Genomic DNA, 15962 nt, shown 5'->3' with positions numbered 1-15962 from the left:
CAGAACCAGCGCTTCTACCTCACACACTGATACTGATGGGCCGCACTTCTACCTCACACACTGATACTGATGGGCCGCACACCTCTCAGAACCAGCACTTCTACCTCACACACTGATACTGATGGGCCACACTCCTCTCAGAACCAGCACTTCTACCTCACACACTGATACTGATGGGCCGCACTCCTCTCAGAACCAGCACTTCTACCTCACACACTGATACTGATGGGCCGCACTCCTCCCAGAACCAGCACTTCTACCTCACACACTGATACTGATGGGCCGCACTCCTCTCAGAACCAGCGCTTCTACCTCACACACTGATACTGATGGGCCGCACTCCTCTCAGAACCAGCGCTTCTACCTCACACACTGATACTGATGGGCCGCACTCCTCTCAGAACCAGCACTTCTACCTCACACACTGATACTGATGGGCCGCACTCCTCTCAGAACCAGCACTTCTACCTCACACACTGATACTGATGGGCCGCACTCCTCTCAGAACCAGCACTTCTACCTCACACACTGATACTGATGAGCCGCACTCCTCTCAGAACCAGCACTTCTACCTCACACACTGATACTGATGGGCCGCACTCCTCTCAGAACCAGCACTTCTACCTCACACACTGATACTGATGGGCCGCACTCCTCTCAGAACCAGCACTTCTACCTCACACACTGATACTGATGGGCCGCACTCCTCTCAGAACCAGCACTTCTACCTCACACACTGATACTGATGGGCCGCACTCCTCTCAGAACCAGCACTTCTACCTCACACACTGATACTGATGGGCCGCACTCCTCTCAGAACCAGCACTTCTACCTCACACACTGATACTGATGGGCCGCACTCCTCTCAGAACCAGCACTTCTACCTCACACACTGATACTGATGGGCCGCACTCCTCTCAGAACCAGCACTTCTACCTCACACACTGTACTGATGGGCCGCACACCTCTCAGAACCAGCACTTCTACCTCACACACTGATACTGATGGGCCGCACTCCTCTCAGAACCAGCACTTCTACCTCACACACTGATACTGATGGGCCGCACTCCTCTCAGAACCAGCACTTCTACCTCACACACTGTACTGATGGGCCGCACACCTCTCAGAACCAGCACTTCTACCTCACACACTGATACTGATGGGCCGCACTCCTCTCAGAACCAGCACTTCTACCTCACACACTGATACTGATGGGCCGCACTCCTCCCAGAACCAGCACTTCTACCTCACACACTGATACTGATGGGCCGCACTCCTCTCAGAACCAGCACTTCTACCTCACACACTGTACTGATGGGCCGCACTCCTCTCAGAACCAGCACTTCTACCTCACACACTGATACTGATGGGCCGCACTCCTCTCAGAACCAGCACTTCTACCTCACACACTGATACTGATGGGCCGCACTCCTCTCAGAACCAGCACTTCTACCTCACACACTGATACTGATGGGCCGCACTCCTCTCAGAACAAGCACTTCTACCTCACACACTGATACTGATGGGCCGCACTCCTCTCAGAACCAGCACTTCTACCTCACACACTGATACTGATGGGCCGCACACCTCTCAGAACCAGCACTTCTACCTCACACACTGATACTGATGGGCCGCACACCTCTCAGAACCAGCACTTCTACCTCACACACTGATACTGATGGGCCGCACTCCTCTCAGAACCAGCACTTCTACCTCACACACTGATACTGATGGGCCGCACTCCTCTCAGAACCAGCACTTGTACCTCACACACTGATACTGATGGGCCGCACTTCTCTCAGAACCAGCACTTCTACCTCACACACTGATACTGATGGGCCGCACTCCTCTCAGAACCAGCACTTCTACCTCACACACTGTACTGATGGGCCGCACTCCTCTCAGAACCAGCACTTCTACCTCACACACTGATACTGATGGGACGCACACCTCTCAGAACAAGCACTTCTACCTCACACACTAATACTGATGGGCCGCACTCCTCTCAGAACCAGCACTTCTACCTCACACACTGATACTGATGGGCCGCACTCCTCTCAGAACCAGCACTTCTACCTCACACACTGATACTGATGGGCCGCACTCCTCTCAGAACCAGCACTTCTACCTCACACACTAATACTGATGGGCCGCACACCTCTCAGAACCAGCACTTCTACCTCACACACTGATACTGATGGGCCGCACTCCTCTCAGAACCAGCACTTCTACCTCACACACTGATACTGATGGGCCGCACTCCTCTCAGAACAAGCACTTCTACCTCACACACTGATACTGATGGGCTGCACACCTCTCAGAACCAGCACTTCTACCTCACACACTGTACTGATGGGCCGCACTCCTCTCAGAACCAGCACTTCTACCTCACACACTGATACTGATGGGCCGCACTCCTCTCAGAACCAGCACTTCTACCTCACACACTGATACTGATGGGCCGCACTCCTTTCAGAACCAGCACTTCTACCTCACACACTGATACTGATGGGCCGCACACCTCTCAGAACCAGCACTTCTACCTCACACACTGATACTGATGGGCCGCACTCCTCTCAGACCAGCTCTTCTACCTCACACACTGATACTGATGGGCCGCACTCCTCTCAGAACCAGCACTTCTACCTCACACACTGATACTGATGGGCCGCACTCCTCTCAGAACCAGCACTTCTACCTCACACACTGATACTGATGGGCCGCACTCCTCACAGAACCAGCACTTCTACCTCACACACTGATACTGATGGGCCGCACTCCTCTCAGAACCAGCACTTCTACCTCACACACTGATACTGATGGGCCGCACACCTCTCAGAACCAGCACTTCTACCTCACACACTGATACTGATGGGCCGCACTCCTCTCAGAACCAGCACTTCTACCTCACACACTGATACTGATGGGCCACACTCCTCTCAGAACCAGCACTTCTACCTCACACACTGATACTGATGGGCCGCACTCCTCTCAGAACCAGCACTTCTACCTCACACACTGATACTGATGGGCCGCACTCCTCTCAGAACCAGCACTTCTACCTCACACACTGATACTGATGGGCCGCACTCCTCTCAGAACCAGCACTTCTACCTCACACACTGATACTGATGGGCCGCACACCTCTCAGAACCAGCACTTCTACCTCACACACTGATACTGATGGGCCGCACTCCTCTCAGAACCAGCACTTCTACCTCACACACTGATACTGATGGGCCTCACTCCTCTCATAACCAGCACTTCTACCTCACACACTGATACTGATGGGCCGCACTCCTCTCAGAACCAGCACTTCTACCTCACACACTGATACTGATGGGCCGCACTCCTCTCAGAACCAGCACTTCTACCTCACACACTGATACTGATGGGCCGCACTCCTCTCAGAACCAGCACTTCTACCTCACACACTGATACTGATGGGCCGCACACCTCTCAGAACCAGCACTTCTACCTCACACACTGATACTGATGGGCCGCACTCCTCTCAGAACCAGCACTTCTACCTCACACACTGATACTGATGGGCCGCACTCCTCCCAGAACCAGCACTTCTACCTCACACACTGATACTGATGGGCCGCACTCCTCTCAGACCAGCACTTCTACCTCACACACTGATACTGATGGGCCGCACTCCTCTCAGAACCAGCACTTCTACCTCACACACTGATACTGATGGGCCACACTCCTCTCAGAACCAGCACTTCTACCTCACACACTGATACTGATGGGCCGCACTCCTCTCAGAACCAGCACTTCTACCTCACACACTGATACTGATGGGCCGCACTCCTCTCAGAACCAGCACTTCTACCTCACACACTGATACTGATGGGCCGCACTCCTCTCAGAACCAGCACTTCTACCTCACACACTGATACTGATGGGCCGCACTCCTCTCAGAACCAGCACTTCTACCTCACACACTGATACTGATGGGCCGCACTCCTCTCAGAACCAGCACTTCTACCTCACACACTGTACTGATGGGCCGCACACCTCTCAGAACCAGCACTTCTACCTCACACACTGTACTGATGGGCCGCACACCTCTCAGAACCAGCATTTCTACCTCACACACTGATACTGATGGGCTGCACTCCTCTCAGAACCAGCACTTCTACCTCACACACTGATACTGATGGGCCGCACTCCTCTCAGAACCAGCACTTCTACCTCACACACTGATACTGATGGGCCGCACTCCTCTCAGAACCAGCACTTCTACCTCACACACTGTACTGATGGGCCGCACTCCTCTCAGAACCAGCACTTCTACCTCACACACTGATACTGATGGGCCGCACACCTCTCAGAACCAGCACTTCTACCTCACACACTGATACTGATGTGCCGCACTCCTCTCAGAACCAGCACTTGTACCTCACACACTGTACTGATGGGCCGCACACCTCTCAGAACCCGCACTTCTACCTCACACACTGATACTGATGGGACGCACACCTCTCAGAACCAGCACTTCTACCTCACACACTGGTACTGATGGGCCGCACTCCTCTCAGAACCAGCACTTCTACCTCACACACTGATACTGATGGGACGCACACCTCTCAGAACCAGCACTTCTACCTCACACACTGATACTGATGGGCCGCACTCCTCTCAGAACCAGCACTTCTACCTCACACACTGATACTGATGGGCCGCACACCTCTCAGAACCAGCACTTCTACCTCACACACTGATACTGATGGGCCGCACTCCTCTCAGAACCAGCACTTCTACCTCACACACTGATACTGATGGGCCTCACTCCTCTCATAACCAGCACTTCTACCTCACACACTGATACTGATGGGCCGCACTCCTCTCAGAACCAGCACTTCTACCTCACACACTGATACTGATGGGCCGCACTCCTCTCAGAACCAGCACTTCTACCTCACACACTGATACTGATGGGCCGCACTCCTCTCAGAACCAGCACTTCTACCTCACACACTGATACTGATGGGCCGCACACCTCTCAGAACCAGCACTTCTACCTCACACACTGATACTGATGGGCCGCACTCCTCTCAGAACCAGCACTTCTACCTCACACACTGATACTGATGGGCCGCACTCCTCCCAGAACCAGCACTTCTACCTCACACACTGATACTGATGGGCCGCACTCCTCTCAGACCAGCACTTCTACCTCACACACTGATACTGATGGGCCGCACTCCTCTCAGAACCAGCACTTCTACCTCACACACTGATACTGATGGGCCGCACTCCTCTCAGAACCAGCACTTCTACCTCACACACTGATACTGATGGGCCGCACTCCTCTCAGAACCAGCACTTCTACCTCACACACTGATACTGATGGGCCGCACTCCTCTCAGAACCAGCACTTCTACCTCACACACTGATACTGATGGGCCGCACTCCTCTCAGAACCAGCACTTCTACCTCACACACTGATACTGATGGGCCGCACTCCTCTCAGAACCAGCACTTCTACCTCACACACTGATACTGATGGGCCGCACTCCTCTCAGAACCAGCACTTCTACCTCACACACTGTACTGATGGGCCGCACACCTCTCAGAACCAGCACTTCTACCTCACACACTGTACTGATGGGCCGCACACCTCTCAGAACCAGCATTTCTACCTCACACACTGATACTGATGGGCTGCACACCTCTCAGAACCAGCACTTCTACCTCACACACTGATACTGATGGGCCGCACTCCTCTCAGAACCAGCACTTCTACCTCACACACTGATACTGATGGGCCGCACTCCTCTCAGAACCAGCACTTCTACCTCACACACTGTACTGATGGGCCGCACTCCTCTCAGAACCAGCACTTCTACCTCACACACTGATACTGATGGGCCGCACTCCTCTCAGAACCAGCACTTCTACCTCACACACTGATACTGATGGGCCGCACACCTCTCAGAACCAGCACTTCTACCTCACACACTGATACTGATGTGCCGCACTCCTCTCAGAACCAGCACTTGTACCTCACACACTGATACTGATGGGACGCACACCTCTCAGAACCAGCACTTCTACCTCACACACTGATACTGATGGAGCGCACTCCTCTCAGAACCAGCACTTCTACCTCACACACTGGTACTGATGGGCCGCACTCCTCTCAGAACCAGCACTTCTACCTCACACACTGATACTGATGGGACGCACACCTCTCAGAACCAGCACTTCTACCTCACACACTGATACTGATGGGCCGCACTCCTCTCAGAACCAGCACTTCTACCTCACACACTGATACTGATGGGCCGCACTCCTCTCAGAACCAGTACTTCTACCTCACACACTGATACTGATGGGCCGCACACCTCTCAGAACCAGCACTTCTACCTCACACACTGATACTGATGGAGCGCACTCCTCTCAGAACCAGCACTTCTACCTCACACACTGATACTGATGGGCCGCACACCTCTCAGAACCAGCACTTCTACCTCACACACTGATACTGATGGGCCGCACTCCTCTCAGAACCAGCACTTCTACCTCACACACTGATACTGATGGGCCGCACTCCTCTCAGAACCAGCACTTCTACCTCACACACTGATACTGATGGGCCGCACTCCTCTCAGAACCAGCACTTCTACCTCACACACTGATACTGATGGGCCGCACTCCTCTCAGAACCAGCACTTCTACCTCACACACTGATACTGATGGGCCGCACTCCTCTCAGAATCAGCACTTCTACCTCACACACTGATACTGATGGGCCGCACTCCTCTCAGAACCAGCACTTCTACCTCACACACTGATACTGATGGGCCGCACTCCTCTCAGAACCAGCACTTCTACCTCACACACTGATACTGATGGGCCGCACTCCTCTCAGAACCAGCACTTCTACCTCACACACTGATACTGATGGGCCGCACTCCTCTCAGAACCAGCACTTCTACCTCACACACTGATACTGATGGGCCGCACTCCTCTCAGAACCAGCACTTCTACCTCACACACTGATACTGATGGGCCGCACTCCTCTCAGAACCAGCACTTCTACCTCACACACTGATACTGATGGGCCGCACTCCTCTCAGAACCAGCACTTCTACCTCACACACTGATACTGATGGGCCGCACTCCTCTCAGAACCAGCACTTCTACCTCACACACTGATTCTGATGGGCCACACTCCTCTCAGAACCAGCATTTCTACCTCACACACTGATACTGATGGGCCGCACACTCCTCTCAGAACCAGCACTTCTACCTCACACACTGATACTGATGGGCCGCACTCCTCTCAGAACCAGCACTTCTACCTCACACACTGATACTGATGGGCCGCACTCCTCTCAGAACCAGCACTTCTACCTCACACACTGTACTGATGGGCCGCACTCCTCTCAGAACCAGCACTTCTACCTCATACACTGATACTGATGGGCCACACACCTCTCAGAACCAGCACTTCTACCTCACACACTGATACTGATGGGCCGCACTCCTCCCAGAACCAGCACTTCTACCTCATACACTGACACTGATGGGCCGCACTCCTCTCAGAACCAGCACTTCTACCTCACACACTGATACTGATGGGCCGCACACCTCTCAGAACCAGCACTTCTACCTCACACACTGATACATATGGGCCGCACTCCTCTCAGAACCAGCACTTCTACCTCACACACTGATACTGATGGGCCGCACTCCTCCCAGAACCAGCACTTCTACCTCACACACTGATACTGATGGGCCGCACAACTCTCAGAACCAGCACTTCTACCTCACACACTGATACTGATGGGCCGCACTCCTCTCAGAACCAGCACTTCTACCTCACACACTGATACTGATGAGCCGCACTCCTCTCAGAACCAGCACTTCTACCTCACACACTGATACTGATGGGCCGCACTCCTCTCAGAACCAGCACTTCTACCTCACACACTGATACTGATGGGCCGCACTCCTCTCAGAACCAGCACTTCTACCTCACACACTGATACTGATGGGCCGCACTCCTCTCAGAACCAGCACTTCTACCTCACACACTGATACTGATGGGCCGCACTCCTCTCAGAACCAGCACTTCTACCTCACACACTGATACTGATGGGCCGCACTCCTCTCAGAACCAGCACTTCTACCTCACACACTGATACTGATGGGCCGCACTCCTCTCAGAACCAGCACTTCTACCTCACACACTGATACTGATGGGCCGCACTCCTCTCAGAACCAGCACTTCTACCTCACACACTGTACTGATGGGCCGCACACCTCTCAGAACCAGCACTTCTACCTCACACACTGATACTGATGGGCCGCACTCCTCTCAGAACCAGCACTTCTACCTCACACACTGATACTGATGGGCCGCACTCCTCTCAGAACCAGCACTTCTACCTCACACACTGTACTGATGGGCCGCACACCTCTCAGAACCAGCACTTCTACCTCACACACTGATACTGATGGGCCGCACTCCTCTCAGAACCAGCACTTCTACCTCACACACTGATACTGATGGGCCGCACTCCTCCCAGAACCAGCACTTCTACCTCACACACTGATACTGATGGGCCGCACTCCTCTCAGAACCAGCACTTCTACCTCACACACTGTACTGATGGGCCGCACTCCTCTCAGAACCAGCACTTCTACCTCACACACTGATACTGATGGGCCGCACTCCTCTCAGAACCAGCACTTCTACCTCACACACTGATACTGATGGGCCGCACTCCTCTCAGAACCAGCACTTCTACCTCACACACTGATACTGATGGGCCGCACTCCTCTCAGAACCAGCACTTCTACCTCACACACTGATACTGATGGGCCGCACTCCTCTCAGAACCAGCACTTCTACCTCACACACTGATACTGATGGGCCGCACACCTCTCAGAACCAGCACTTCTACCTCACACACTGATACTGATGGGCCGCACACCTCTCAGAACCAGCACTTCTACCTCACACACTGATACTGATGGGCCGCACTCCTCTCAGAACCAGCACTTCTACCTCACACACTGATACTGATGGGCCGCACTCCTCTCAGAACCAGCACTTGTACCTCACACACTGATACTGATGGGCCGCACTTCTCTCAGAACCAGCACTTCTACCTCACACACTGATACTGATGGGCCGCACTCCTCTCAGAACCAGCACTTCTACCTCACACACTGTACTGATGGGCCGCACTCCTCTCAGAACCAGCACTTCTACCTCACACACTGATACTGATGGGACGCACACCTCTCAGAACAAGCACTTCTACCTCACACACTAATACTGATGGGCCGCACTCCTCTCAGAACCAGCACTTCTACCTCACACACTGATACTGATGGGCCGCACTCCTCTCAGAACCAGCACTTCTACCTCACACACTGATACTGATGGGCCGCACTCCTCTCAGAACCAGCACTTCTACCTCACACACTAATACTGATGGGCCGCACACCTCTCAGAACCAGCACTTCTACCTCACACACTGATACTGATGGGCCGCACTCCTCTCAGAACCAGCACTTCTACCTCACACACTGATACTGATGGGCCGCACTCCTCTCAGAACAAGCACTTCTACCTCACACACTGATACTGATGGGCTGCACACCTCTCAGAACCAGCACTTCTACCTCACACACTGTACTGATGGGCCGCACTCCTCTCAGAACCAGCACTTCTACCTCACACACTGATACTGATGGGCCGCACTCCTCTCAGAACCAGCACTTCTACCTCACACACTGATACTGATGGGCCGCACTCCTTTCAGAACCAGCACTTCTACCTCACACACTGATACTGATGGGCCGCACACCTCTCAGAACCAGCACTTCTACCTCACACACTGATACTGATGGGCCGCACTCCTCTCAGACCAGCTCTTCTACCTCACACACTGATACTGATGGGCCGCACTCCTCTCAGAACCAGCACTTCTACCTCACACACTGATACTGATGGGCCGCACTCCTCTCAGAACCAGCACTTCTACCTCACACACTGATACTGATGGGCCGCACTCCTCACAGAACCAGCACTTCTACCTCACACACTGATACTGATGGGCCGCACTCCTCTCAGAACCAGCACTTCTACCTCACACACTGATACTGATGGGCCGCACTCCTCTCAGAACCAGCACTTCTACCTCACACACTGATACTGATGGGCCGCACTCCTCTCAGAACCAGCACTTCTACCTCACACACTGATACTGATGGGCCGCACTCCTCTCAGAACCAGCACTTCTACCTCACACACTGATACTGATGGGCCGCACACCTCTCAGAACCAGCACTTCTACCTCACACACTGATACTGATGGGCCGCACTCCTCTCAGAACCAGCACTTCTACCTCACACACTGATACTGATGGGCCTCACTCCTCTCATAACCAGCACTTCTACCTCACACACTGATACTGATGGGCCGCACTCCTCTCAGAACCAGCACTTCTACCTCACACACTGATACTGATGGGCCGCACTCCTCTCAGAACCAGCACTTCTACCTCACACACTGATACTGATGGGCCGCACTCCTCTCAGAACCAGCACTTCTACCTCACACACTGATACTGATGGGCCGCACACCTCTCAGAACCAGCACTTCTACCTCACACACTGATACTGATGGGCCGCACTCCTCTCAGAACCAGCACTTCTACCTCACACACTGATACTGATGGGCCGCACTCCTCCCAGAACCAGCACTTCTACCTCACACACTGATACTGATGGGCCGCACTCCTCTCAGACCAGCACTTCTACCTCACACACTGATACTGATGGGCCGCACTCCTCTCAGAACCAGCACTTCTACCTCACACACTGATACTGATGGGCCACACTCCTCTCAGAACCAGCACTTCTACCTCACACACTGATACTGATGGGCCGCACTCCTCTCAGAACCAGCACTTCTACCTCACACACTGATACTGATGGGCCGCACTCCTCTCAGAACCAGCACTTCTACCTCACACACTGATACTGATGGGCCGCACTCCTCTCAGAACCAGCACTTCTACCTCACACACTGATACTGATGGGCCGCACTCCTCTCAGAACCAGCACTTCTACCTCACACACTGATACTGATGGGCCGCACTCCTCTCAGAACCAGCACTTCTACCTCACACACTGTACTGATGGGCCGCACACCTCTCAGAACCAGCACTTCTACCTCACACACTGTACTGATGGGCCGCACACCTCTCAGAACCAGCATTTCTACCTCACACACTGATACTGATGGGCTGCACTCCTCTCAGAACCAGCACTTCTACCTCACACACTGATACTGATGGGCCGCACTCCTCTCAGAACCAGCACTTCTACCTCACACACTGATACTGATGGGCCGCACTCCTCTCAGAACCAGCACTTCTACCTCACACACTGTACTGATGGGCCGCACTCCTCTCAGAACCAGCACTTCTACCTCACACACTGATACTGATGGGCCGCACACCTCTCAGAACCAGCACTTCTACCTCACACACTGATACTGATGTGCCGCACTCCTCTCAGAACCAGCACTTGTACCTCACACACTGTACTGATGGGCCGCACACCTCTCAGAACCCGCACTTCTACCTCACACACTGATACTGATGGGACGCACACCTCTCAGAACCAGCACTTCTACCTCACACACTGGTACTGATGGGCCGCACTCCTCTCAGAACCAGCACTTCTACCTCACACACTGATACTGATGGGACGCACACCTCTCAGAACCAGCACTTCTACCTCACACACTGATACTGATGGGCCGCACTCCTCTCAGAACCAGCACTTCTACCTCACACACTGATACTGATGGGCCGCACACCTCTCAGAACCAGCACTTCTACCTCACACACTGATACTGATGTGCCGCACTCCTCTCAGAACCAGCACTTCTACCTCACACACTGATACTGATGGGCCTCACTCCTCTCATAACCAGCACTTCTACCTCACACACTGATACTGATGGGCCGCACTCCTCTCAGAACCAGCACTTCTACCTCACACACTGATACTGATGGGCCGCACTCCTCTCAGAACCAGCACTTCTACCTCACACACTGATACTGATGGGCCGCACTCCTCTCAGAACCAGCACTTCTACCTCACACACTGATACTGATGGGCCGCACACCTCTCAGAACCAGCACTTCTACCTCACACACTGATACTGATGGGCCGCACTCCTCTCAGAACCAGCACTTCTACCTCACACACTGATACTGATGGGCCGCACTCCTCCCAGAACCAGCACTTCTACCTCACACACTAATACTGATGGGCCGCACACCTCTCAGAACCAGCACTTCTACCTCACACACTGATACTGATGGGCCGCACTCCTCTCAGACCAGCACTTCTACCTCACACACTGATACTGATGGGCCGCACTCCTCTCAGAACCAGCACTTCTACCTCACACACTGATACTGATGGGCCGCACTCCTCTCAGAACCAGCACTTCTACCTCACACACTGATACTGATGGGCCGCACTCCTCTCAGAACCAGCACTTCTACCTCACACACTGATACTGATGGGCCGCACTCCTCTCAGAACCAGCACTTCTACCTCACACACTGATACTGATGGGCCGCACTCCTCTCAGAACCAGCACTTCTACCTCACACACTGATACTGATGGGCCGCACTCCTCTCAGAACCAGCACTTCTACCTCACACACTGATACTGATGGGCCGCACTCCTCTCAGAACCAGCACTTCTACCTCACACACTGTACTGATGGGCCGCACACCTCTCAGAACCAGCACTTCTACCTCACACACTGTACTGATGGGCCGCACACCTCTCAGAACCAGCATTTCTACCTCACACACTGATACTGATGGGCTGCACACCTCTCAGAACCAGCACTTCTACCTCACACACTGATACTGATGGGCCGCACTCCTCTCAGAACCAGCACTTCTACCTCACACACTGATACTGATGGGCCGCACTCCTCTCAGAACCAGCACTTCTACCTCACACACTGTACTGATGGGCCGCACTCCTCTCAGAACCAGCACTTCTACCTCACACACTGATACTGATGGGCCGCACACCTCTCAGAACCAGCACTTCTACCTCACACACTGATACTGATGTGCCGCACTCCTCTCAGAACCAGCACTTGTACCTCACACACTGTACTGATGGGCCGCACACCTCTCAGAACCCGCACTTCTACCTCACACACTGATACTGATGGGACGCACACCTCTCAGAACCAGCACTTCTACCTCACACACTGGTACTGATGGGCCGCACTCCTCTCAGAACCAGCACTTCTACCTCACACACTGATACTGATGGGACGCACACCTCTCAGAACCAGCACTTCTACCTCACACACTGATACTGATGGGCCGCACTCCTCTCAGAACCAGCACTTCTACCTCACACACTGATACTGATGGGCCGCACTCCTCTCAGAACCAGTACTTCTACCTCACACACTGATACTGATGGGCCGCACACCTCTCAGAACCAGCACTTCTACCTCACACACTGATACTGATGGAGCGCACTCCTCTCAGAACCAGCACTTCTACCTCACACACTGATACTGATGGGCCGCACACCTCTCAGAACCAGCACTTCTACCTCACACACTGATACTGATGGGCCGCACTCCTCTCAGAACCAGCACTTCTACCTCACACACTGATACTGATGGGCCGCACTCCTCTCAGAACCAGCACTTCTACCTCACACACTGATACTGATGGGCCGCACTCCTCTCAGAACCAGCACTTCTACCTCACACACTGATACTGATGGGCCGCACTCCTCTCAGAACCAGCACTTCTACCTCACACACTGATACTGATGGGCCGCACTCCTCTCAGAATCAGCACTTCTACCTCACACACTGATACTGATGGGCCGCACTCCTCTCAGAACCAGCACTTCTACCTCACACACTGATACTGATGGGCCGCACTCCTCTCAGAACCAGCACTTCTACCTCACACACTGATACTGATGGGCCGCACTCCTCTCAGAACCAGCACTTCTACCTCACACACTGATACTGATGGGCCGCACTCCTCTCAGAACCAGCACTTCTACCTCACACACTGATACTGATGGGCCGCACTCCTCTCAGAACCAGCACTTCTACCTCACACACTGATACTGATGGGCCGCACTCCTCTCAGAACCAGCACTTCTACCTCACACACTGATACTGATGGGCCGCACTCCTCTCAGAACCAGCACTTCTACCTCACACACTGATACTGATGGGCCGCACTCCTCTCAGAACCAGCACTTCTACCTCACACACTGATTCTGATGGGCCACACTCCTCTCAGAACCAGCATTTCTACCTCACACACTGATACTGATGGGCCGCACACTCCTCTCAGAACCAGCACTTCTACCTCACACACTGATACTGATGGGCCGCACTCCTCTCAGAACCAGCACTTCTACCTCACACACTGATACTGATGGGCCGCACTCCTCTCAGAACCAGCACTTCTACCTCACACACTGTACTGATGGGCCGCACTCCTCTCAGAACCAGCACTTCTACCTCACACACTGATACTGATGGGCCACACACCTCTCAGAACCAGCACTTCTACCTCACACACTGATACTGATGGGCCGCACTCCTCCCAGAACCAGCACTTCTACCTCACACACTGATACTGATGGGCCGCACTCCTCTCAGAACCAGCACTTCTACCTCACACACTGATACTGATGGGCCGCACTCCTCTCAGAACCAGCACTTCTACCTCATACACTGACACTGATGGGCCGCACTCCTCTCAGAACCAGCACTTCTACCTCACACACTGATACTGATGGGCCGCACACCTCTCAGAACCAGCACTTCTACCTCACACACTGATACATATGGGCCGCACTCCTCTCAGAACCAGCACTTCTACCTCACACACTGATACTGATGGGCCGCACTCCTCCCAGAACCAGCACTTCTACCTCACACACTGATACTGATGGGCCGCACAACTCTCAGAACCAGCACTTCTACCTCACACACTGATACTGATGGGCCGCACTCCTCTCAGAACCAGCACTTCTACCTCACACACTGATACTGATGGGCCGCACACCTCCCAGAACCAGCACTTCTACCTCACACACTGGTACTGATGGGCCGCACTCCTCTCAGAACCAGCACTTCTACCTCACACACTGATACTGATGGGACGCACACCTCTCAGAACCAGCACTTCTACCTCACACACTAATACTGATGGGCCGCACTCCTCACAGAACCAGCACTTCTACCTCACACACTGATACTGATGGGCCGCACTCCTCTCAGAACCAGCACTTCTACCTCACACACTGATACTGATGGGCCGCACTCCTCTCAGAACCAGCACTTCTACCTCATACACTGATACCGATGGGCCGCACTCCTCTCAGAACCAGAACTTCTACCTCACACACTGATACCGATGGGCCGCACTCCTCCCAGAACCAGCACTTCTACCTCACACACTGATACTGATGGGCTGCACTCCTCTCAGAACCAGCACTTCTACCTCACACACTGATACTGATGGGCCGCACTCCTCCCAGAACCAGCACTTCTACCTCACACACTGATACTGATGGGCTGCACTCCTCTCAGAACCAGCACTTCTACCTCACACACTGTACTGATGGGCCGCACTCCTCTCAGAACCAGCACTTCTACCTCACACACTGATACTGATGGGCCGCACACCTCTCAGAACCAGCACTTCTACCTCACACACTGATACTGATGGGCCACACTCCTCTCAGAACCAGCACTTCTACCTCACACACTGTACTGATGGGCCGCACTCCTCTCAGAACCAGCACTTCTACCTCACACACTGATACTGATGGGCCGCACACCTCTCAGAACCAGCACTTCTACCTCACACACTGATACTGATGGGCCGCACT

Source organism: Engystomops pustulosus, chromosome 6, assembly GCF_040894005.1.
Source record: "Engystomops pustulosus chromosome 6, aEngPut4.maternal, whole genome shotgun sequence".
Classification (NCBI taxonomy): Eukaryota; Metazoa; Chordata; class Amphibia; order Anura; family Leptodactylidae; genus Engystomops; species Engystomops pustulosus.
The sequence above is the reverse complement of the archived record's forward strand: the minus strand, read 5'-3'. Positions refer to the sequence as shown.